This window comes from Hippopotamus amphibius, chromosome 4, assembly GCF_030028045.1.
Source record: "Hippopotamus amphibius kiboko isolate mHipAmp2 chromosome 4, mHipAmp2.hap2, whole genome shotgun sequence".
Lineage (NCBI taxonomy): Eukaryota > Metazoa > Chordata > Mammalia > Artiodactyla > Hippopotamidae > Hippopotamus > Hippopotamus amphibius.
The window spans coordinates 116805879-116828913 of NC_080189.1; the positions used below are offsets into that span (position 1 = coordinate 116805879).

Consider the following 23035-nt stretch of genomic DNA (forward strand, 5'->3'; position numbering starts at 1 on the left):
GCTAAGATATTTAAAATAAGTTGAAGATATCTTATTGCAGCCTTAATCACAATAACCAGGACATGGAGTCAAGCTGTGTCCATCAACGTATGAATGGATAAAGAAGATATGGTATTGATATAATGGGTTATTATTCAGCCATAAGAAAGAAGGAAATCCTGCCATTTGCCACAACATGGATGGATTGTGAGGGTGTTATGTTAAGTGAAATAAGTCAGACAAAGAAAGACCGATACTGTATGAAATCACTTATATGTGGAATTTAAAAAAGCTGAACTTGTAGGAGCAGAGAGTAGAACAGTGGTTACCAGGGGCTGGGTGGGGGGTGGGGAAGTTGAGGAGATGTTGATCAAAGGGCACAGACTTGCAGTTAGAAGATGAATAAGTTCTGGGGACCTAAGGCACAGCATGGGGACTATAGCTAACATACTCTATTATATACTTGAAAGTTGCTAAGAGACTAGATGGCAAATGTTCTCGCCACAAGAAAGAAATGGTAATATGGGAGGCACTGGCAGCTAACACTGCAGTGGTAATGGTACTGCAGTATGTAAGTGTATCACAGCAACATGCTATCAAAGCAGCTGTGTTGTACACCCTAAACTTACACAGTGTTATATGTCAGTTACATCTCAATTTAAAAAATAGGTATCTTGACATTCCACCCCTAATAATACTTAGTATGGATTAAGTATTAATCCTGCCCCTCCAAGAAAGGAAAGAAGGAAGGGAGGAGGGGAGGGAGGGAGGGAGGAAAGAAAGGGAGGGAAGAAAGAAGGGGAGGGAGGGAAGAAAGAAAGAAGGGGGGGGGAGGGAGGGAGGGAGAGAAGGAAGGAAGGAAGGAGGTTAGTTTCTGCATATAACCAAAATAACATGATCGCAACTAACACAATAATTTTTTAGCATCCTCTGATACCAGTTCCTGTTTGCTTTCCCCAGGTGTGGTCAGGTCACATACTGCATTTACTTTGTGTTACTGCAGTTGCTTCATGTGAGGAACAGGGAATCAGGACTCACTGAATGATCTCTGAGGCACATTGCATCATGTCTAATACCTTTAGGGAGCTGCTTTCATTTTTGTCCATTTATCTCTTGTTCTTGGAGCCAGGAGCACTCAGAGTTTATAGACATAAACTGGGGCTCTATAGCAGGATGAGGTGGAAATCTGGAAGTGATTTGGGTCAGGGGATCAGTCGAGACAGGTTGTGGTTGCCTCACACTGGCCTTGACCTGTAGGTCAACCTGTAGGTTGGGCAGACTGAGCATGGACATCTCGCTGGTTAGAAAAATGGTACACTTGCTGGAGAGAAAGAGGCAGTCAATTTGTTTGAAACCCAGCAGGTTTGGGTTTAACCTTGCATTTTATATGCTTCATAAATGTTCATAATGCCATTTAGAGCTAGCTGAGGACTTTGAGAGTCTTTTTGATTTCGTGTTTTTGGTGCTTTTTTTTAAAATTGAAGTATAGTTGATTTACAGTGTTGTGTTAGTTTCAGGTGTGCAGCAAAGTGACATATATATGTATATACACACATATATATATAGTACTTTTTCAGATTCTTTTCCATTATAGTTATTACAAGATATTGAGTGTAATTCTTTGTGCTATACAGTAGATCCTTGTTGTTTATGTATTTTATATATAGTAGTGTATATCTGTTAATTCCAAACTCCTAATTCATCCTTCTGCCCTGGTTTCATTTTGTTATTGGAGACGCTAGTGTTTTATTCAAGCAGACTAAGTGCTGGGTCTCTCAGGTTACCTGTGTAGGAAATACCTATTGTCCAAGAACAAAATGATGAAAAAGTCATGCAGTGACTGCCTCGCGGATGGATGTCAGGTGCTGCAGCCCCGCCGGGCCCTGTGATGGGTGCATTCTCTGTGTTGTTCAGGGGCCCCGCTGAAGCCTCTTCCAGGCTTCTTTGTCTTCCCACGAAACCTGTCCTGGGCCCCTGTGTGCTGTGTGTAGCAGCACAGCCTTTCCCACCTGAGCTCTGAACCAATTGAGAAGTAGGGCTGCGGTCTCAGACAAACGGAGACCAAAATATTAACTTTATTCTTGAGAAAAGCTAATTGAGGGCTGTAGTATATGACAATAAAGGGCTTCCTCATCCTGAACCTCTGACTCAGGCCGCGCTGGTTTAGGGGAGAGAAGAAGTAGGTGGGCTTCCCGTAGTTTCCCAGGAGTAGGGAGGGAGAGGGGACTGGGCACCCACCCCTCCTGCTCCTCCAGGCCAGCCTCCTGCACCGGGAGGAGGGAGAGGGAAGGGACACAGGGAGGGGCCGCTGCTGGGAAAGGGCCATTAGGGCTGTGGGATGCTCCTTCACCTTTACCCTGGCCTTCTCCTTGGGACTGGGTGTGCCCCAGTGTCGCAGGTGTCTTCTGGGTTCTTCCCTCTGTCTTAGTCTCGTTGACTAATTGATTTAGAGGGGGTGAGAGAGGTCAGTTCTGATAAGAGTATGGTTCAATAAATATTGTCATTCATATGACAGGCACTCCTAGAATAGATAAATCTTTTTTTTAAAGAGCCTTTATTCATTCATTCATTCATTTGTTTTGGCCACACGGCATGTGGGATCTTAGTTCCCCTACCAGGGATCAAACATGAGCCCCCTGCAGTGGAAGCACAGAGTTTTAACCACTGGAGCACCAGCGAAGTCCGTGGAATAGATACATCTTTAAAAGGAATTCATCTTCAGCATTTTGCCCAAACTCTGAATTTTTGTTGAATGAATGAATTTTTGTTGAAACTACTTGTTTGCATGTGAGGGGCAGAGACTTGAGGATGGGGGCGTGTGTGTGTGTGTGTGTGTGTGTGTGTGTGTGTGTGTGTGTGGTGGGGCAGAGAGGAAGTGGATGAAGAGCTAAGGCTTTCTGGAAGATTTATCACCTAGAGGAGCTCCAGGCTTCTCTGAAGGGGGTGCCCATGACTGAGGTCCCTGTGGGCAGCTCCTCTGGCTGACGGACCTTCCATCCCTGGGTCCCGAGAACCAGGCAAAGATGTGGGGACTTCAGGTAGCACTTGTTTTGGGAGCCTCCTCCTTTCCTAAGTGGCCAGTTGTCCCCTCATCAAGGGAGAGAGTTGAGATGAGCCATCCAGATGCTGAGAAGAGGTTGGGGTGGTAAGAAGGAGGACCCAGTGGCTGGTGGAGCAGGGGCTTGGGGTCGGCAGTGTTTGCTGATGCCTAACAAAAAGTATGGAAACCATACTTTTTCCCCAGCATATTCTGAGAGCAGTGTATGAAGCAGGATAGGGAGTATCTAAAAAAATTTTTTGATCCCATTCTTAACTCTTATCATGCTAATTAACAAGCCACCAATTTCATCAAGAAAAAAAGTCATTGCTGAGTATCAAGTTAGCAGAGGATTTCGTATTACTCAAACGTAGACAGCAGAAGTCCTTCTAGTTGCCACTTGTCGAGTAAGGACTTCTTGGTTAGCATGCTAGCTGACCAGCTTGGATATAATTTACATATGGTAAAGTTCACAAATCCTCAAAGCTTTAACCCATGTAATGACCACTTATATCAACATGTAGAACATTTCCATCACCCTAGAAGGCTCCCTGGTCCCCTTTTCCCAATTGGAACAATATCCCCCTGCCCAAAGGTAATCACTATTTTGACCTCTGTCACCCTAAATTAGTTTTGCCTGATTTAAATTCCATATGAACAGAATCATATTTACATTTCTTGGGATTCATTCATTTTGTTGCATGTATAAATTGTTCATTTTTCCCCCATTGCTGTGCTGTGTTTCGTTGTATGAAATTTAGATACCCATTCTACACTTGATGGACATTTGTTTGTTTCCAGTTTGGGGCCAGTATGAATACACCAGCTAAAAATATTCTTGTGCATGTCTGGTGGATGGAGTACGAGTTATTGATTGAGGTTAACTGTCTCTAGAATTGAAGTTTACATTCACTCTCACAGGGAAGGATATCGTATTGTCCATGCCAAATGGTTGTAAAATATTTTGAAGGCGTGATACAAAAGTACATGTGACCCTTGAACATCATGGATTTGAACTCTGCGATTCCACTTATACGCAGATGCTTTTCAGTGGTAAATACTACAGTACTATGTCATCTGCAGTTGTTTGAGCGGTGGATGGTTGATCTTTGGAATGCAGAACTGTGGCTATGGAAGAACCACTCTAAATTATACTTGGATATTCGACTTCCGGGAAGCGTGGTACCCTAGCCACCATATTGTTCAAGGGTCAACTGTATATCAAACAAAGGGATGAATTTAGTTTAGTATCCTTGAATTTAGCAAACCGTGCTGGTACAAAAGCAGATTATTGCTTTTGTGCTCCTTGACTATGATAAATATCCTTAGCTGGGGGGTCAGTTTCCTGAAAGCCCAGATTCTCATGTGAAAGTATGTTGTTTCCTTATGCCCTCTCTAAAAGGAGTGGGAAAAGGACCTTTTCATTAATTCTGCAAATAGGCATCATTTTCTAATTTTAGATTCTCACTGTGAAAAAGAGTCATGAATTACTAAAAACTCTGAGACTATAAACCAGTTTGGGGGGGGGAGTCCCCTGAATTGGAATGAAGATTTTAAATATTCATTTATGTTTTTCTTTCCATGTCATTTTGGGTATTGTGATGAAAAAAAATACTTGCTGCTGATTTAGAACCCCTGAATACTCCTATAAAAATTTAATTCCCCCCATATTAACTAGGCTTTCAAGGCTTTTTTAGAGAGCCTGTTTTCTTCTAATAGGTTGCTAGAGGGAAAATCTCTTAGCCTAGAGAATTTATGGATGGAAGTAGAATAGAAAAACTGAACTCTGGCCATCATTGGGGGATGCTACATTGATTTAAATTTTTAGAAAGCCTGGGCTTAATTAAAGTGAAGAATTAGGTTAACACTCCTCTTGACAGGAATGGGAAAAAATTCTAGTGACCAACACCACACACATACATTTAAGGCGTCACCACCCTTTTATAGCCACCTAACAATATTTTTTAACAACCCTATGGGAGGGGAGTCTGGCAGTGTGAACCGGCATTACAGATATGCAGTCCTGGTCTGGGAATCTTCCCTATACATACATATGAACTTTTTGGCCAACTCAGTACTTTTATGTAAGAAAGATTGGGGTATGAACATTTATAGGTGAATTTGCTAATGTTTGCATAAAGAAACACTGGATGGATCAACAGGAAATTAATACAAATGTGTATCTGGAGCAGGCAGAGGGGAACGGAGCGATCAGGAATAGATAGAGGAGCGGCTCCTGTGTGTATCTTTTTATACTGCGTCGGCTTTTTGAAGGATGCGAAAGACGACCAACCAGAGAGAGTGAATCTGTCCGGGCAAGCCCTTTGACACTGAGTAGGTGTCGGAAGGCGAAGCTGGTTGACTGCATCGTGAAAAGGTGAGGCCATCAGCTCCATTTCATTTCTCAGAAGCTAAGTCAGTGCATTTGGTGCTTACTGAGCCAACCTGCCCGTCGTATGTGCCAGGCACTATTTTGGGTGCTGCCAGCGGGCGCCTTAAGGTGCAAGCTTTCACAAAGCTGGCATTGTTGAAGGAGCAGACAGACAACAAGCAGGTGATGAGGCAGGGAGAGAAGCCTCTGCTGCCGGGGTCCAGAGAAGGCGGTGAAAGGAGTCCATGCTGAGGTCAGAAGGGAGGGTCATTGCTCATCTATATCCCTGTGTCTTCCTGGTGCCTTTGTGAACAGAATTGTTGCACATGGGATAATAACGTGGGGTCAGTTCTCACTTTTCATCTTCTGCTATAGCAGTCAGGATTTCATTTTACCATAAGATCAATTCCACTTAAGTGTCAAACAGAGACATAAACACATTAGAGCAGTCACTGTACCCCAGTCTACTGTCGGGTTGGCAGGAGACATGGATTTAGTAGAATATATCAAAAAGTTGACTTGAGTGTCGTGGTTGTTTTCATAGCAGTGGGGCTGTAGTGGGGATGATGTTATCTATACGGTTTGTGACTCTAATCATCAGATTAAACAGATATTACTATGACAGGTCTGTTATTTGTTTTTCCATTCAGAAAGTGGCTAAATGTAAACTGTCCCTTTACTGTGACGTATGAACTATAGAAACCTGAAATGCACACATGCCACATAACCCTCACATTCCGTATATCTTCATGACAACCATTGTCTGAAACTACCATGGAGGTATTTTCACAGTAGATAATACAGGCATTTGAAACGCATCTCTAGTGTTTATTCTGTTTTTTTTTTTTCCTTATTCTGGTCTTTTACTGGCAGATTTCTCTTTCATAGTTTCTGAATCAGATGAATGATTAAGATGGTTGTTTTTCAAAGTTTCTGTGATGAAATGACTTTTTGAAAGAGAGATGTTTCTCTGTTTCTTTGGGTTCAATTCAGTTTTGGTGAAATGTGAAGAGCAGAGATCAAAGGGATAGGAAAATCTGATGGTCACAGTGTTTCTTGCGTCTCCAGTGCTACAACTTCAGTCTTGCTCAGATACAAAGGAATAACAACACAGATTGGCTGCCAGACTTGGGAATCTGGAATTTTCCTGGCAACCAAAGTCCAAAATGTAGCTCTATCTGGAACCAGCATGTTCACAAACAACCCTAGGTTTGTAAGTTACAAAAGCACCCAAAATCAGATTTGTTTTAAGGTTCAAAAAATGCAGAGTAATACAGATTCTTATTTATTAATCATGATAAACTCCATTCTGTAGAATAGTAAGGACATGCCCAGGGGTTCCAGAATCCACACTCGTCCTAGGAAATGCACAGCAAAGTGATGGTGGAAGCTTGCCGTTCTATCTCCCTGTGCTGTATTGCTTAAGAGGCTTGGGCTGTCTTTGAGGGTAGCCGTTTCAAAACTTTGTCACATCTGTTCTTTTGGAATCTCAGGGTGAATTTAGAAGGATGTGGTCTTTGCATCCTGGTAGATAAAGAGAAGGAGGGGCTGGGATCGCATGAAGTCTTCCGCTCTGCCACCTGTGCTGGCCTTGTGGGAATGTTTGACAGCATCACTGGGCCTGGCTGGGGGAGTCGCTAGAGCTGGTCCACGATGGTGGGACTGTCCACATTCTCCGTCATTAACAGTGAGGCAGCCTTGCGAACAGTGTTTGACGTGTTAGCAGCTATGCTTAAGGATAACGCAAGGAATCTGGGGACAGAGAATACGCATTCGGTGCTTGCTAAGTTTTCTTCCCGAATTTAGGTTTTTTAAATTTATTTTTATTTTAAATTTTTATTGGAATATAGTTGATTTACAATGTTTTGTTAGTTTCAGGTGTACAGCAAAGTGAATCGGTTATACATATACATATATCCACTCTGTTTTAGATTCTGTTCCTATACAGGTCATTACAGAGTGTTGAGTAGAGTTCCCTGTGCTGTACAGTAGGTCCTTATCAGTTACCTGTTTTATATACTGTAGTGTGCATGTGTCAATCCCAGTCTCCCATTTTACCCCCTCCCCTTCCCCCCTTGGTAACCATAGGTTTGTTTTCTACATCTGTGACTCTTCTGAACTCTGTTTTCAAAGGGGAAATAAGAAAGACAAGGATACAAAGGTGAGACAGGGCGATGGGGAAATTCAACAAAGGTGGGCTGATTCTCTAATGCCTTTTACTTGTAGACGTGGCAGTTTAGCAAGAGACTTTTTTAAAGTAAACATACCCCATAGCAGTGCACCAGCTTAGGAAATCTTCCACAATTAGTTTTAGGTATTCTTCCTCTATGATTGTAGTTGATACATGCTCCTAACAGCAGGTTAGTGGCACAGAGTGGAGACTGTTTTGTTTCGTCACAACATCTTTGGAGGCAGAAGTTTGTTGCTTGTCACAGAAACTGAAGACTGCTTCTCCTGGGAGCATCTCTTTCTCCTAAGTACACAGGAGACGCTATGCTCTGCTATCCACTTACCCTGAATACTCCCATCCAACACTTCTTACATCTTTTGCACACAGCCAGATCCTCAGTTTCTCTGTGAGTCAATGAAGAAAGAAGATGAGTGTGTATTCACAGTGGTCTTAGTGTTTTGCCCAAGCCTCAATTTTGTTAATTTCATGAAAAATAAATGATTATTTTATGGGCATGTTTTCCTGAATGTTCAGTTTGTATTTCTGGCTTGTTAAGAGTTTCTTAAACTGCTAATAAACATTTGACCATATTTGTGAGCGTCTCAAGGCAGCCCGGCAGGATGGGTGTAAAATGCGACAGTAGCAAGGACAGCAAAAATAAGAGTTGAGGTTTGTATATTTCATTGGCACTCACTCCCTAAGATTTCTTTATCATATATGTTATTAAAAAGGAAAGGGATCGAAGGACAGACAAGACAGGCTCAGTGGTCTGAGTTGATTCAGGGAGCTTTTATTTCTAACCAGTTAAGGTAAGGGGGTCTCTCATGTTGGTAAAAATAACTCAGAGGGCAGCACTTAACAGTAGCATGGACAGGACCATTCTGAGTGGGCTGGGAAGAAGAAAGGAGCCTTATGCTAGAGAAGGTGCATCTCTTGGCAAAATTCCATTGAGCAAACACTGGCTGAAATACATGTGGGGAGCAAACTTATTTCCTGACTGAGTTAGGGAATGAAAATAAACTCTAAGAGTTAAAAATACATATGTATTTTTAAAATATTTAATATTAAAGGCAGTTCTTTTCAGCAGAAAGCTCATTAAACACACACTTGTTTCCCAGTCATTCTGGGCCTCCGCAGGGAATAAACGTTCCTAAACCCTGCATTTGTGTGTACAGCCGTAATGTGGAAATCCGATGAGGACACACCCGTAAAGTACTTAGAGGTCTGTGGAGTTTAGTTACATGTGGAGCTTTAATGGAGGATTTCTAATTGAAGGATAAGATAACAGGGCAGCAGTTAAAAATAAATAAATATATATATACATACACACATATATATTTTAAATTTATAAATGTATCATGTATTGGTTCTAGTGTTTATTAGTAAATATAATCATTTGTTTATCTCCCAAAGTTGACCTTTTAAAGTAAACGAGAATTCATATCCCGCCAGCACATCTGTACCTATATCAACCAATTTTCTCACGTCTGCGGTTGTCGCGGGTGTGTTTTCACTACCAAGTTCTGGTGCTTTTCTCTCACCTAGGGTCTGAGACTCAAAGGCTGTGAGATAAATGCTGAGCTGGGTTCTGAAAACCCAGTTAAAATGTATCTCAAAACAGTAATAAAAGTCCCTGGCTGTTTCCCCCCTCTTCTTCCCATGACTGTTGAATGACTAAGTAAGAACTTATCTAAGACGATGGTGTGCAACACCTAGGCACATGGGTGTTCCGTAACTTGGCATTTTCCTCCACCCGCAGAAGTGCCCTTCAGCCTTTCCCCCGAGGGACTCTCCAATGTAGAGAGTAGCAACTACATGAACTCGGGCATCTCTGGATGGTTCACAGACTCTCCTTGAGGCCGCTGATGCGTCAGGAAGATGTGCCACCGTAATCTTGTGGCTTCACCCACCCCTCTGGAACCCGTACTGTAATTGGAGAAGCTCAGCGTTAACGGCTAATGCCAGACAAGGCAGAAAGGAGTGGTCAGTATATTCACTCCAAGTGCATTTTGTCATATTTCATATTCTTTGAAATTTGGCCACTTAGGTATGGTTCATAAGGCAATATTCTTCAGCAGAAGGCTAAACACACACTTGTTTCCCCGTCCTTCAGAGCCTCCGCAGGGAATAAACATCATTTCTAAACCCTGCATTTGCATGTACATCTGTAATGTGGAAATCCGATGAGGACACACCCGTAAAGTACTTAGACTTCTGTGGATTTTAGTTACCTGCAGAGCTTTAATGGGGGATTTCTAATTGAAGGATAAGATAACAGGGCAGCATTTCTTTACTAACTCAGATAAATGAAAAGAAAGAAATCCCCCTGCTCATCCGGGCATTTCTGAGGCAGCCACTTATTACAGATAATTCTCAATTACCCAGGGATTTGAGCAGATAATTAAAATTCTCTGATAACCCTAAAATTTCGTGTTGGTTGTTAGTTTCTTGTTTCTATTGAATGAGTCTTATTTCAAAAACAACTTTTGGCTCAAGGGGTAACATTTTGAGCGAGCACTACAGTGGACTATTCAGATTGTTACATTGAATCATCCCTTCAGCCCTGCGTGTGGGTGTTACCCCCATGTTACAGATAAAGAGCCTGAGCTTCAGAGAGGCCAAATGCAAGGTCACCCGTGAATTATGCAGCTGAGCTGTAACCTCACCTCCCAGACTCAAGACCCATTCTGTCTCTCCTAAACTATTGCCTATTCCCTGGTAGAAATGGGGGCAAAAGGTCCCCAAAGCTAGGAGGAGGCCAGAAAAAAAGGCTAAAATAATCTTGAATCATCAATTCCTGAGTAACCAAGAACTGATAAATATTTGAGAGTTAGTTTCAGTTTCATGTCAAAGTATTGACATGTATCTTAAGAAGCAAATGAGATCATGGGTTAAAAATACTTTGATATGTTACAAGCAGCAATAAATATGCCAAGGAAGATTGTTGGTCCTTGAAACCTCTGTCCCTTGGGGAGAAGTCCGTTCCTGGGACTGTGCCTTTGGTCCTTGTGAGTTACGGGAAGGTCACCACAGTAGCTCCGAAGGGCTGTTTAAACTAGTTGAGAGCTACACGTAGTTTGGGCAAATAAGAACTGCCAAACAAAGCAGCATATTAAACAGGGGTTTGTCATGGCCTGGAGCACAGTTGCTTGAAGAGATCCTGAACTTTCTAAAAGACATATAGGATTTTGTCAACTCATTTCGAAGCAAACCAAGTATCAGGTTCCCTCTCATGGCCTCTTGAGAAACTTGCTCCTAAATATGTGAAGAGCGGAAGGATGAAGGATGCTGCCTGGTTAAGCATGTAGGAAGGAGTCAGAGTTGGTGGCGGGGAATCCGCCCTCATGTCTTCTGGACAGCTGGAACTCTGTGAGCTGATGAATTACCACTGGAGCAGTGTCCCGTCATAAATAGTGTGGTTATTTCATGGGTGTCTAAATATTTTCACCTCCATTAAAAAAATGAAATTGTCAGTCGCACAAGGGCTTCCTCAGTGATTTTTTTTCTCTCATCACTGTTCATTTTCTGAGAACATCAGCTGAGACAGATGTCGTAATGCCTGGCGTGGTAACCAGCACGCTGAAGGATGACATATGTATTTGCTGAATGACAGAAGTCTGGACAGCAGCCAGGCTCAGTTTGTATGACTGTCTTAATCATTGGGTAGGATGACCTCTTGGTTGGTCTCTATTCACATGAAGCTTATAAAATATGTTCTTTGGGTTTTCTTTAAGGGACATTTTAATTGAGGTAATTGTTGATTTACATGAGTACAGGAATTATATGTGTGTGTGTATATATATATATAAATATTACAGTAATAATATAGAAAGAGCTCGTGTATCCTTTATCCAGTTCCCCCCAATGGCAACATCTTACAACACTGTAGCCCAGTATCACAGCCAGGATGCTGACATGGTGACAGTCCATCCGTGTCATTTGATTTGGTCTGCTGATTTTATTCAAATATGTTTTTTTCAGGTGATTTTAAAATGGTGAAATATGATTGGGGAGAATAAAAGCCAGGTCGTGGGCTCCCGTGGCAAAGATGGAACCAGACTTAGTGGACAGCTGTTGAGATGAGGCTGGTTTCCAGATGTGGAGGAGAGTTGAGTGTGGGATGACTGGGATGGGGGAGTCCCCAGTCAAGGAGGAGAGGTTTTCCCACGGCGTTTGTAGGACTTGAGAACAGAAAAAGACTGTCTGGCAGCTCAAAGGCAAGGAAGGGAGCATTGTCCTGCATTTTCCAGGGATGGGCCGGCTGCCCTGGTAGGTACTTCTCCTGCCCAGCCCCCTCTTTCCGAAACTCCAGTGTCCAGCCATGTGGCAGGAACATGTGTGATGGTTTAGGCTTGTGGGAGCTCCAAGTCTGGTCTGTGCCTGAATCCCAGACCACACCCTCCCCCTTCTGAACCAGAGTTTCCTGAAGGTTTGAGAAGAATGAGCCTCTGTCTTTGTCATCCTTTCCTTACATGGGATTGTTTTTCTTACTGGATTCAGGCAAGCAAATAATTAGGTATTGGAGGGCAGGCGGTGCCTCTTTTTATCCATTATTTAGCAGTCCCTTCTCAAATCTCATCTGCCCCCAGCATCCTGCCCCGAAAGGTGGGTCATTAAGACCAATGGAAATGAAGTCAGCATCTCAGGGGAGAGATGCTGAGGGGAGGGAGATGCTGAGGGGAGCCCCCCTGACAGAGGAAATGGAGAGAGAAGAGGAGGGTAGTGGTATAGTATAGGGCAAAGAGCTGGGTTCTGTTCCTGCGACCCTGGATGTTGTGGCCCCACTGAGCCTAAGGGGGCTCCTCTGAAGTGGGAAAGTGGCTTCATTTCTATTTAGGGAGAGAAAAAAAAAACACCCAGCAGTTTTATACTCCTGAATTAAATTCAGTGTTCTGCGTTAGAAGATCAAGATTCCCCCTCCCCTCCCCTTTGCATGTGTAGACCTACAAATGTCTGCATTTCAACCTGTCCAGGTAACTAACTCATGGAATTAACTCTTTCCTCTGAGACAGGCCTTCCCTCTGGGGTGTGCAGACAGCCAGCAGTCCGTTCCCTGCCTTGGCTTAGACACAGCCAAGGGAGGCCTATTTGCATAATATTCCCTGATCTGATTTGCCATCCTCTCCTGTACATTTGGAAAATAAAAGACATGCCTTTCACAAGAATTACTAATTCTTAAAATAACTATGTAAACAACTTACTATGTGGGAACCCTGAGAACATTTTTTTCCTTGGAAAAGCTGATATAATAACCTGCTTTTGCAAATATAGTATAATGTTATTTAGTACATTTTTCAGAATCTGCTTTTCAAATTTGCAGCTTCTGGAGAAACTAAGGTTATATTTTACTTGGAGAATGAGTTAACTGAAATGACCCTTTCAAGGGATTTGGAAAATGCACATGTTAAATTATTCTTTTAAGCCTTGATATATGATCAGTTCTCACTGAAACTTGTTATTCCTGGCAGGTTTTTTTTTTCTCTGTCCTCACTGTTTTGGTTTACTAGGTTCTTCTTCTTAAGTATTGACACATTTTCTTTGGGGGCATATTCTGATATTTAAGTAAATGGATGAATACCAGAAAAAGGATGCTGAATTTCTGCTTGATTGCTTTGGATTTTTCTTTGTATTCAAAGATGTGTCTCAGTGGTTCCAAATGTTCACATATTAGTAAGCAACTAGATAATTAGGTTTTTCAGATTGTCTCAAAATGCCCATTATTACCGAAACACAGCCAGGCTCGAGGGCTACATTTGCCTCACAGATTTCATAATGATTTTCTCTAATGCTGTGAAAACCTTGGCTTTTTACATAGTTGTCCAGGCTTGCTTCTGGTAATTAAGGAAAGTGTGCTCCCTGTACTTTGTATAATATGTAAACATTTGAAGAGGAATATAAAAATCAGCTCTAATCCTGCCACCCAGAAATCACCACTGTTAAATTTTTATCTATCAATATTTTGCAGGCTTTTTCTATGCATATAGTTAACACAGTTACTTTCATATTGTATGTTGTTTCTTCCGTTTCTCATTAAATGACATATCAGGGCATCTTCTCATATTGTAAAATTTCCTTAAAATACTATAGATGCCTTTTGAATCCCAAGAAACGTAGTTTTTGTTTGAAGTGAGTGTCATGGCCCAGTGCCCTGCGCCTGTGTACTAAACAGGGCTCCCGTGTGTGTGGTGTGTGGGGGTGGCGGTGTGTGTGTGTCTGGGGTTGACCCTCCCTCTTGCAGTTGGAGTACGGTTAGTGCCCTCTCATTTTCCTCTCTTGCTTCCTTTCTTCCTTTCACCCAGTGTGTGTGTTTCCTGCACGTTTATTTTTAGTTCTCCTCCTCTGTTGCCCCACGTGGATCAGGAGCTGGAAGCTGAGCGGCTGCTCATGGAGCCTGCGTCCCCGCCTGTGCGCATGCTCCCTGCAGGCGGTGGGTGTGGGCTTGCTCCTCCCGGAGGGTGGGTGTCAGACTTGGTCTGCATCCCTGTGCCTGGGTACCCATGGAGTGGCTTCCTTTTGATTCTCTTTCATGTTGACTTTGTGGCCTGAGCTTGCTCTTCCCGATGTTGACTTCTGGCTGGAAACAGCATCTCATTCAAGATGGTCAACCCAGTTTGCAGGTGGGGCTGGCTTTGCCTGTCAGGTGACCATGTGAAACGTGTCCTGGGTGTTTAGAGCTCAGCAACCCCAAATCTGAAAGTTAAGGCCAGGAGCTGTTCCAGCCGCCGAAGGCAGTTCCGCTCACCAAGTTCCTGAGAATCAGGAAAGGCAGCACCAGAAACCGCCCTCCACCCCACCCTGGGTTCTCCACCCATCTCTCCACCTGCCCAGTGGCTCTCAGATTTCTTCCTTTACTGCTGGTGCAATAAGGAGACACGTTGAGAGAGCCGTGCTTCTTAGCTTGGCTGGGAGATGTCTCTGCCCTTATCCTTGGTCCAGTATATCACATATATAGCCCTTTGGGGTATATCGCTCAGTTTACTGAGACGTGAAGGCCTTTTGAGATACAAACGAGCCACTATCCACGCAGCTCCCCATCATTTGTCTCTGTGGGTTCACGTCTAAACTTAGCCCCTGCATGGATGGCTCCGGCCTGGCCAGACCGGTGAGCCTCAGATGGTCTGCACACCACATCACTGATCCCTCAGCCCACGTGTCCTTTGATTCTTTCCTCCCTGAGATGAAAACCTGGCTTCTCTTCCTTTCCCTAGAGCACACACTTCTTCCCACGTGAGGTCTGGCACAAAGCTTGTCTCGTCCTTTCCTCTCCCTTCATTCCTGGTATCAGTCTCACTCTTCGTGCTCAACATTCACTCATTCATTCATTCAGCTTTTATTGGATGTCTCCTATGTGCCAGGCCCTCTGCTTGAGGCCGTGTGTGCAAGGATCAGTCGCACAGCCTCTGCCTCCCAGGAGTCCACTGCTTCTCACCTAGGGAGCCAGGTGAGCCGACACATGTCCAAGGTGGGGGTTGCTTTCATGGTGGGCAAGGGCCATCAGAAACCCAGAGGAAAATGGACAGGAGTCTGTCCAGGAGCCAGGAAAGCCACCCGTGGTGAAGTGACACCCCTTCAAGAGTTTGCCAGGTCAGTGTGGGGCAGAGGGAGGAGGGTGTGCAGGCGGGAGGAACAGCACATGTGAAGCTGGAGGCATGAACGGTGTGATGTGTTGGAGAAGATCTGGTAGCAAGATGATCCATGCAGGAATCAAGGTCAGAAGTTGCACTTGGAAAAAATAGGCTGTGGCTACATCGTGAAGATCCTTGTATGTCAAAATGATAACAACAGTTAACACTTGCGTGGTCCTTATTATGTGTACCACACTGAGCATTTTATAGCTATTAATTCAATCCTCATGGCAACTCTAAGAGGAAGGAACTATTATTGTTTCCAGTTTACGGATGAATAAACTGAGGCCAGAGAGGCTGAGATTTACAGGCGGTCTTTCAGACAGCAGAGGGTGGAGCTGGGATTCAAGCCAGGCACCTACTCTGGGTGACCAGATGGCCCAGAGGTAATTCTCTAATGGCCCAGCTTGTCACTTCTCATACTCCAGAGCTGGACATTACTGTGCTGGCCCCAAGAGGCCATGGAAAGGTGTCAAGTCATGGGGGAAAGGATCTGAGGTTTGTACAGATAATTCTTTCTCCTTGGAGACGGATGGAGACTTGATCTTGGAAGGCAGGTCAGAAGTCCCTGCAATGTTTGTGGGGGATCTGGTGGAATAGTCTTTTTAGACTCACTGTCTCAGAATTATATATACTGAGGAGGCAATTCTGGAACCTATTTTTTAAACCAATGTCCGTTTATAACAAAACATGCCCTATATGCTAATGGAGCTTAATGTTTGAATTAAATGAGAAATATACTGGTATGATTTAAAGTATTTTGCTCTATAATAAAAGGAATTTTTTTAATTAGATGCTTTTCTTAAGTCTCTTTGGACCCTCCTTCCATTTCTGGGTTGGATGGGAGGCTGGCAGTTTTGCTAACAGTACCTTTGGGGAATCACTGGAAGACAGGGGAAGCAGCTGCTCTGTGACAGTGACCCTAACTGGTACCTCGTCCGAGAGAGTTTTTTTTTTTTATCACTTTTTGTAGTTATATATATTTATATAAAGTAGACTTTATATATATATATAAACATAAACTTTACCATTTTAACCACTTTTAAGCGTACAGTTCATTGGCATTAAGTACCTTCACGTTGTTGTACAACCATCACCACCATCCATCTCCAGAACTTGTTATCTTCTGAAACTGAAACTATACCTGGTTAAGCAATTTCCCATTTCTCCCCAACACTTCAGCCCCCGGCAACCGCTATTCTGCTTTCTGTCTCTGTGAATTTGACCACTGTAGGCCTCTCATGTAAGTGGAATCATATAATATTTGTCTTGTTGTGTCTGGTTTATTTCACTTCTAATGTCCTCAGTGTTCATCCATGTTGTAACATGTGACAGAACTTCATTCCTTTTTCAAGGCTGAATAATATTCCACCACATGGATAGACCACATTTTTTAAAAAATTATTTTATTGAAGTATAGTTGATTTACAATATTGTGTTAATTTTTTCTGTACAACAAAGTGATTCAGATATATATATATTTATATATACACACACGTATATATACACACAATATATGTATATACATTCTTTTTCACATTGTTTTCTATTATGGTTCATCACAGGATATTGAAAATAGTTTCCTGTTCTATACAGTAGGACCTTGGTGTTTATCCATTCTACGTATAATAGTTTGCATCTGCTAACCTCAAACTCCCAATCCATCCCTTCCCTCATACCCCTCCCCCTCAGCAACCACAAGTCTGTTCTCTATGTCTGTGAGTCTGTTTCTGTTTCGTAGATAAGTTCATTTGTGTCATGTTTTAGATTCCACATATAAGTGATAGCATATGGTATTTGTCTTTCTCTGTCTGAACTCACTTAGTATGAGAATCTCTAGGTGGATAGACCACATTTTGTTTATCCATTCATCCCTCCGCAGACACTTGGGTTGCTTCCATCATTTGGCTAGTGTGAATCATGTTGCTATGAATATATATCAGATATTCAATTCCCTGCTTTTGGTTCTTTTGGATCTTCCATGAGGTTTTAATCCTTCTGAGACCTGGGCTTGAGGACTGTAGTATGGTTGTGTTTATGGGCATGGAAATAGCCTCCTTCTTTTCCTACCCTTCTACCATGTTGAATCATACTTAATATAATATTAGAGACAGATTTCAGGAGGAGTGTGTTTTAGAGTGAATTCTCCTCCTCACGTCTATGAGACGGGAAGCATAGTGGACATGAAATAGGAAGCACTTACGGACACGTTCCAAGCAGGAGGTGACTACTCCCTGAGCGGTGGAAGTGCCAGTGGGGATGTGGAGCAGGGGCAGGGAGATGGATGCGGATTTGAGCACAGCCTGGGAAGTACAAATAGGCGCATTCACGAGTCTGCACTTCATGGTGGGGCATGAGGGAGAGAGGAGAGTCTAGAGGGGATCCCAACATTCTAGCTTGGGCGACCACGTGGCCCTATTTACTAGGAGGGCGGGCAAATGGGGAGGGTACTGAGAGATGACAGATAGTATTCGTACACCTACTTTGGGCTTCTCCAAACCAGGAGAAGAAGTTCCATGGACCTGCGGATGCTCTGCAGGGTGGGGATAGACACAACTGTCTAATGGAACTAGAAAATGAGATAAAGATACAGTGTAATTAGTGTGAATTTAGAGTCCTATTCGGAGAGGATGGTTATATTTCTTTACAGGCATTTCTCTTATCGTGTCACGATTTTTTATTTTGGGCATCTGTCATGAAGGTTAATATCTTCTTGGTTTGTTTCGAAGGGGACAGGTGAAACTAGGAGAGTAATTTGATATTCAGGGTCATAAGTTTTTCCACCTGAATTTTTGTACCCGACTCTGAACGTGAATTTGGGGCGAGTCATAACGGATGTTATAAGAAGGATAATGGGTTCGCTTTCAGATATCCTGATCTCCAGATGCTAGTGGAGCATCCAGGTGGAGGGAAGTAGGTGGTGGTATATGAAGTTCTAGGGCTTAGAATTAACCTGGGGCTGGAGGTAGCCATGAAGTCATCCCAATGCCCAGGGGATGAGATGGCCAGAGAGAAGAAAGAAAGGCACAAGAAGAGGAGACCAGGGACAGACCAGCCTCTTCTTTGTCCACCTCTGTATCCATATTAGGGGACAGAGTAGACAGTAGAACAAGATGAAGAGATGGCATCTGACCTGGGGCTTTTTCATTCCTTATCTTCATATGCACAACGCACACTCCAGAGTGGGAAGAATGGGACCTCAGTGGGTGGGCGGAAGAGAAGCAGGAGGTGTGGCGGCTGTGTGAGTGGGGGGAGGAGCCCCAGAAGATGAGGAGGAGCGAGGTCAGGGTGCCGATAGGAGAACTAGGACAGGTGATTGATGGAGGTTAAAGGGAGGAGATTGAGGGTGTTGGAGTGGTCAACTGTTAGACTCCAGAGGGGACAGTGGTAGACCAGTGTCCACCGCAGTTGGCTGTTGGAAGGCCCTCGCGACCTCTGCCAGAGTTGTTTCAGATAGTGGTGGTGTTTAACCCAAGATGAAATCTTCCAGCTACTCTCTCCTTAGCTCTTGGATTCCAGATGCTGTCAGTCTGGACGTGATTCTTCTTATCGTTGCTTACTAAAAATACCCTTCAGCAATTCAGAACATGTTCTAAGGACTTTCACTGTGCATTTTAAATACCAGTAATTTGAGCTCAGACACCTCTAGTTTTCCATTCAGTGGGGTTGCCCCAAAACTCCTGTTATCTTTATTTTAACAGTTAAGTGGGGATTGCTGCAATTTCTGGGATTCCCAACCCCCAAGATGCTTGAGGAGTCAGAGTTTGTGGGAATCTCCATGGATCACAGGTGACGTGGATGAGAGACCCCGGGATCCTAGGGGCCCTCGGGTGGCCTTGGGCAAGGTAGGATGTATCTACCAGTTCCCCTTCGCTTCTGTCCTTGGACTGTCCTTTAAACCACTTCCCTGAAAAGCAGGGCTGTCATGGTCTAGTCTTACTCTGGCTGTTTCTGAGCTACTGCTCTTTTGTGAACCTGTTCCAGACTTAGACGGTGGTGATTATGATGATGATGATATAATAATAATAATAATAATAATAATAATAATAATAATAGGTAGAGTGTATTGAGTGTCTACCATGTTTGGGGCACCATACCCAGTGCTTGACATCTATTGGCTCATTTAATTCTTACATTGTAGCCTTGTGAGGTCAGTGCTATTAACCCCCTTTCCTGAGTAAGGAAACTGTGACCCAGGAAAAATTGTCACTTTCTCCAAGCCAGTGGTTCTCTAACTTGGGCGGGCATCACAATCCCCGGGTGGTTTGTTAAAACCCAGGCTGCTGGACCCCATCCCCAGAGTTTCTGACTCAGCGGGTCTGTGATGGAGCGGGAGGAGTTGCATTTCTGGTGGGTTCCTGGGTGCTGCTGCTGCTGCAGGGACCGCACTTGGGGAAGCACTGCTGGGAGCCATTCCGCTAAGCGGCAGGACAGGGACTCACACCTGGGCGTGTCCGACGGCAGGTGTGCCCTTTGCTTGACGGGAAGTGCACCTCGGGCCCCTGCCGTGGAGGGACGGTGCTCACTGCCCAGGGTGGATGGACTCAGGGCTCCCTGGTGGGAGGTTGAGGTGGGCGGCTCTTCCTTTTTCAGGTGAGATTTTGGCACCCACGGGGTCACGAGGCAGAGGGAAGGGGCGGGCGCGCAGGAGCTGGGAGAGCGCTCAGCCCATACAGAGCCTCGGACAGTAACAACCTGGACCAGAAGCCTGTCCGCGTTCTGACTGCTGTGAGCGGGCTGTTCTAAACAATATCTGGATAAGGCTCCTCTCCCCACTCCCTTTCTGTGCCGCCGCCTGGCAGCTAAAGATAAACACACCTGAATACCCTTCATTGGTGGGGCTCTGGAGAAGACCACATCTTCTACTTCTGTGCTTTCCACGCATGGCTAAGTGCTGGGTCCACTGCTATTTGCTGACTCCTTCCTTTTTCATCTTGATTCTGATGCTAAAATAATCGAATTTAAAATAGTCAAGGAATGGATGAAATACGACAGACCCTTACATTTGGTAAGTTCTGTAGTGGTCCCTTCTGTAGCGCTCCCCGTGTATCAGACAGAGGTCTGACCGCTGGACACAAATGAACCGGCTGAATCCTCACAATGACCTCGTGAAGTAGCTTCCATGATCATCCCTGTGTGATGAGTGAGGACCTCTGTGTCACTGTGCAGAGGTGCAGTGACTTGCCTGACGTCGGACGACTGGGGTGTGGGCAGAGCTGGGATTCCCACCAGGCAGCCCAGCTCCAGAGCCCAGGCACTTAACCACAATGCTATACCGCCCCTCAGACAGCAGGGGCTTAATAAGTGTGCATTGGATGGGCACATAAAATGGATAGACGTATGAGATGCTAGCAGTCTGGGGCACACCGGTCTCCAATCAAAGCAGGATGCCATGTGGGTCCCCTACTTTACTCAGTGATGACTCTGGGTGCACTGAGGATACGAGAAGATTGCTCCAAGATGCAGCCCATCTTTTCTGCAGGCTGCTGCAGCATTTACCGCTGCTGTAATGAAACGCGTTTTCCCTCGAGGGGGTGGTTATTGGTATTTATAGAGCATCTTATAGCTGAAGAGCTCCAGAAGCAATAATTACCTCTTTAATCCTTTTAGCATCCCTCTGAAGAGAGGGAAGTGAACTGGGATCGCTCACTCCTGCTCCTTCCCCTGGCTTCTCTCCACCTCTGCCCCCATGGTCCACAGGACACACCCAGCAGTGCTGTGATAGGGCAGAGGGGACATTCAGAGGGGGTAAGGCATTTCTTGCAATTCACGTTCACAGCTGGGCAGACGTGTGGGGACCACTTGTGGGGACCTTGAGGTCAGCTCTCCTGCATTCCCACTTTCTTTGTACCACTTGGTAGCTTAATGGAGAAATGACCTTCTGCCTGCTAAAGAAATCTCACCAGCCACGTTGACTATTCTCCTCAGCCTCAGGGAAAGAAAGTTGGAATAATGGAATTTTTTTTTTTCCTTCTCAAGCAGTGAATTCTTCTGTCTTGGCAGCTACAGTGTTCAAGATGAGCTATTCAGAGGACTAGCAGAGAAAATAAAAAAGGATGCGGTCTGGGAAACTTCTTTTCAGCATTAGTGGGTTTTTTCCATACGCGTGTGTATATTACACACACATTTGTATCTATGCCAGCTTCCAAGCCAAGCCTACGGGGCATGCATGATGAACACCTCGTGATTGTGACTGTCTTTTGTTGCACGGATGTCATCGGATTCAGTGGCAGCACCTGAAGATAGGCTGCAAGGGGATAAGGCTAATTTTGGTCATCTGAACACAACCAGTGGGGCGCCATGATGGTGCTGGAGGGTTCTTTATCTCAATGTTTTGCGTTACTAAGAGTGGAATCAAGCCTAGATAAATAAGATTCTGCTATTGCTGGGGTTCAGGAAATTTTCAGACGTTAGGATCTCCTATGTCAGGGTTGTTAATAATCATTTCCTGGCCAGATCACGGTGCTAGTTAAGCATGCAAGAGATAATACAGTCAGAGAAATACCTTTAGCTTTTTTTGTGATCCTTCATTATGATAATTTCTGCCTAGATTAGCTTCTTCCTTCCTGCCATTAAGCATCTCTGCCCGGCTACTTCCTGTGTGTGTGGAGCTGCTGAATCCTCGAATTCCAGACTTTGGGAGACTCCAGTCTATTTTGGTTGAGAGGCCGTCATTCGGTCTCATGCTTTTGTTTTAGAATGTTTTAATCTTTTTTTAAGGATACGATTTCTTCACTGGGGAGCAGCAGCTCCACGTTCGGACTGGTGCACCCAGCCAAGGTCCTGGGAGCTGAAAAGGGCAGGGCAGAGCTGGCATTCTAAACGCTTTACTCTGCGCTTATCCACGTGTCTGTCACCCAGGAGCTTTGCTATTGGAAAGACCGATAGGGCACCAGCTGGATTCTGAGCTCTGACTCCCCCACCAGGCATCCTCCTCCCTGTTCTGGCCCCAGCACTGGGGTCCCTTCTCTCGCTTCCATGAGTACCTTCTCTGCAGCCGACGACACCCAGTCACTGTTTCCCTTGGTGTTTCACCTCTGAATAAAGGAAGATGTATTAAATAGGTGTTAGGAGAAAGGAAGGTCCGGGACAAAACAAGAAGAAGGAAGCATGAATTAAGACCTTTGAAAACTGTTTGTACAAGACTTCTCCCTCCTTCCCTCCAGGAAGGCAAAGATCAGAGGTGGAGAGCTGTCATTATCCCATGTGTAATTAGAGGAGAGAGCCGAAGTTCTAGGAAACGCCAGGAAAGTCAGGGAGCTCTTCCAAGACGGCCGAGGGAAGTCAGCAGGGCCGTCCGCACGGGGAAGGATGAGCTCATACGAGGGGACCACTGTGCAGTGGAAATGATGACTTCCCCGGGCCTCAGCCGTGGAAAACAGCCTCCTGGGGATGGCTTGTGGAGTTCAGCCTGGTTTGTGCCTTTTTTTAGATGTTCTCCTGGTTTCTAGTGTGTGTCCTGTGGCTTCCGTGGGGAGGCCATTCTGCAGCTGCTTCTGGGGTGACCGTGACTCTGGGGGTGGGGGGATGTGCCTGTCGGGGAGGGGCAGGTGTGAGCAGAAGAAAGTGTGGACTCCACTGAGTGCACAACTGTTTCCTTATTGGCCTCTTCCTTTCTCCTCTGACCCCAGCCTTTTTCTTTTATATCCTTAGCTGTCATCCAGCGTGGGAAGGTTTTATATCCGATTCCCATCCAGTGCAGAAAGGTTTGCTTTTCAGATGTGTGTGCTGAGCAGAGCTGAGGGGAACCTTCCTGAAGGAAATGCTCTAACATTCTGCACATACTCAAACTGCTACCCATATGGGCATTGGTACATAAGAATGCAAACAGGCCTGAAATAGAATGTATTAGT

General features: G+C 44.5%; 1 protein-coding gene and 1 non-coding gene across 3 annotated transcripts in view; both read left to right on the forward strand.

Moving 5' to 3' along the window:
- CAMK1D (calcium/calmodulin dependent protein kinase ID) overlaps positions 1-23035 on the forward strand; it is a 386176-nt gene that overhangs the window by 77249 nt on the left and 285892 nt on the right. The gene's annotated exons all lie outside the window — the stretch shown is intronic.
- Positions 4852-4982, forward strand: LOC130852884 (U6atac minor spliceosomal RNA). Its single transcript, XR_009053585.1, has one exon. It is a non-coding gene; the product is annotated as a U6atac minor spliceosomal RNA (small nuclear RNA).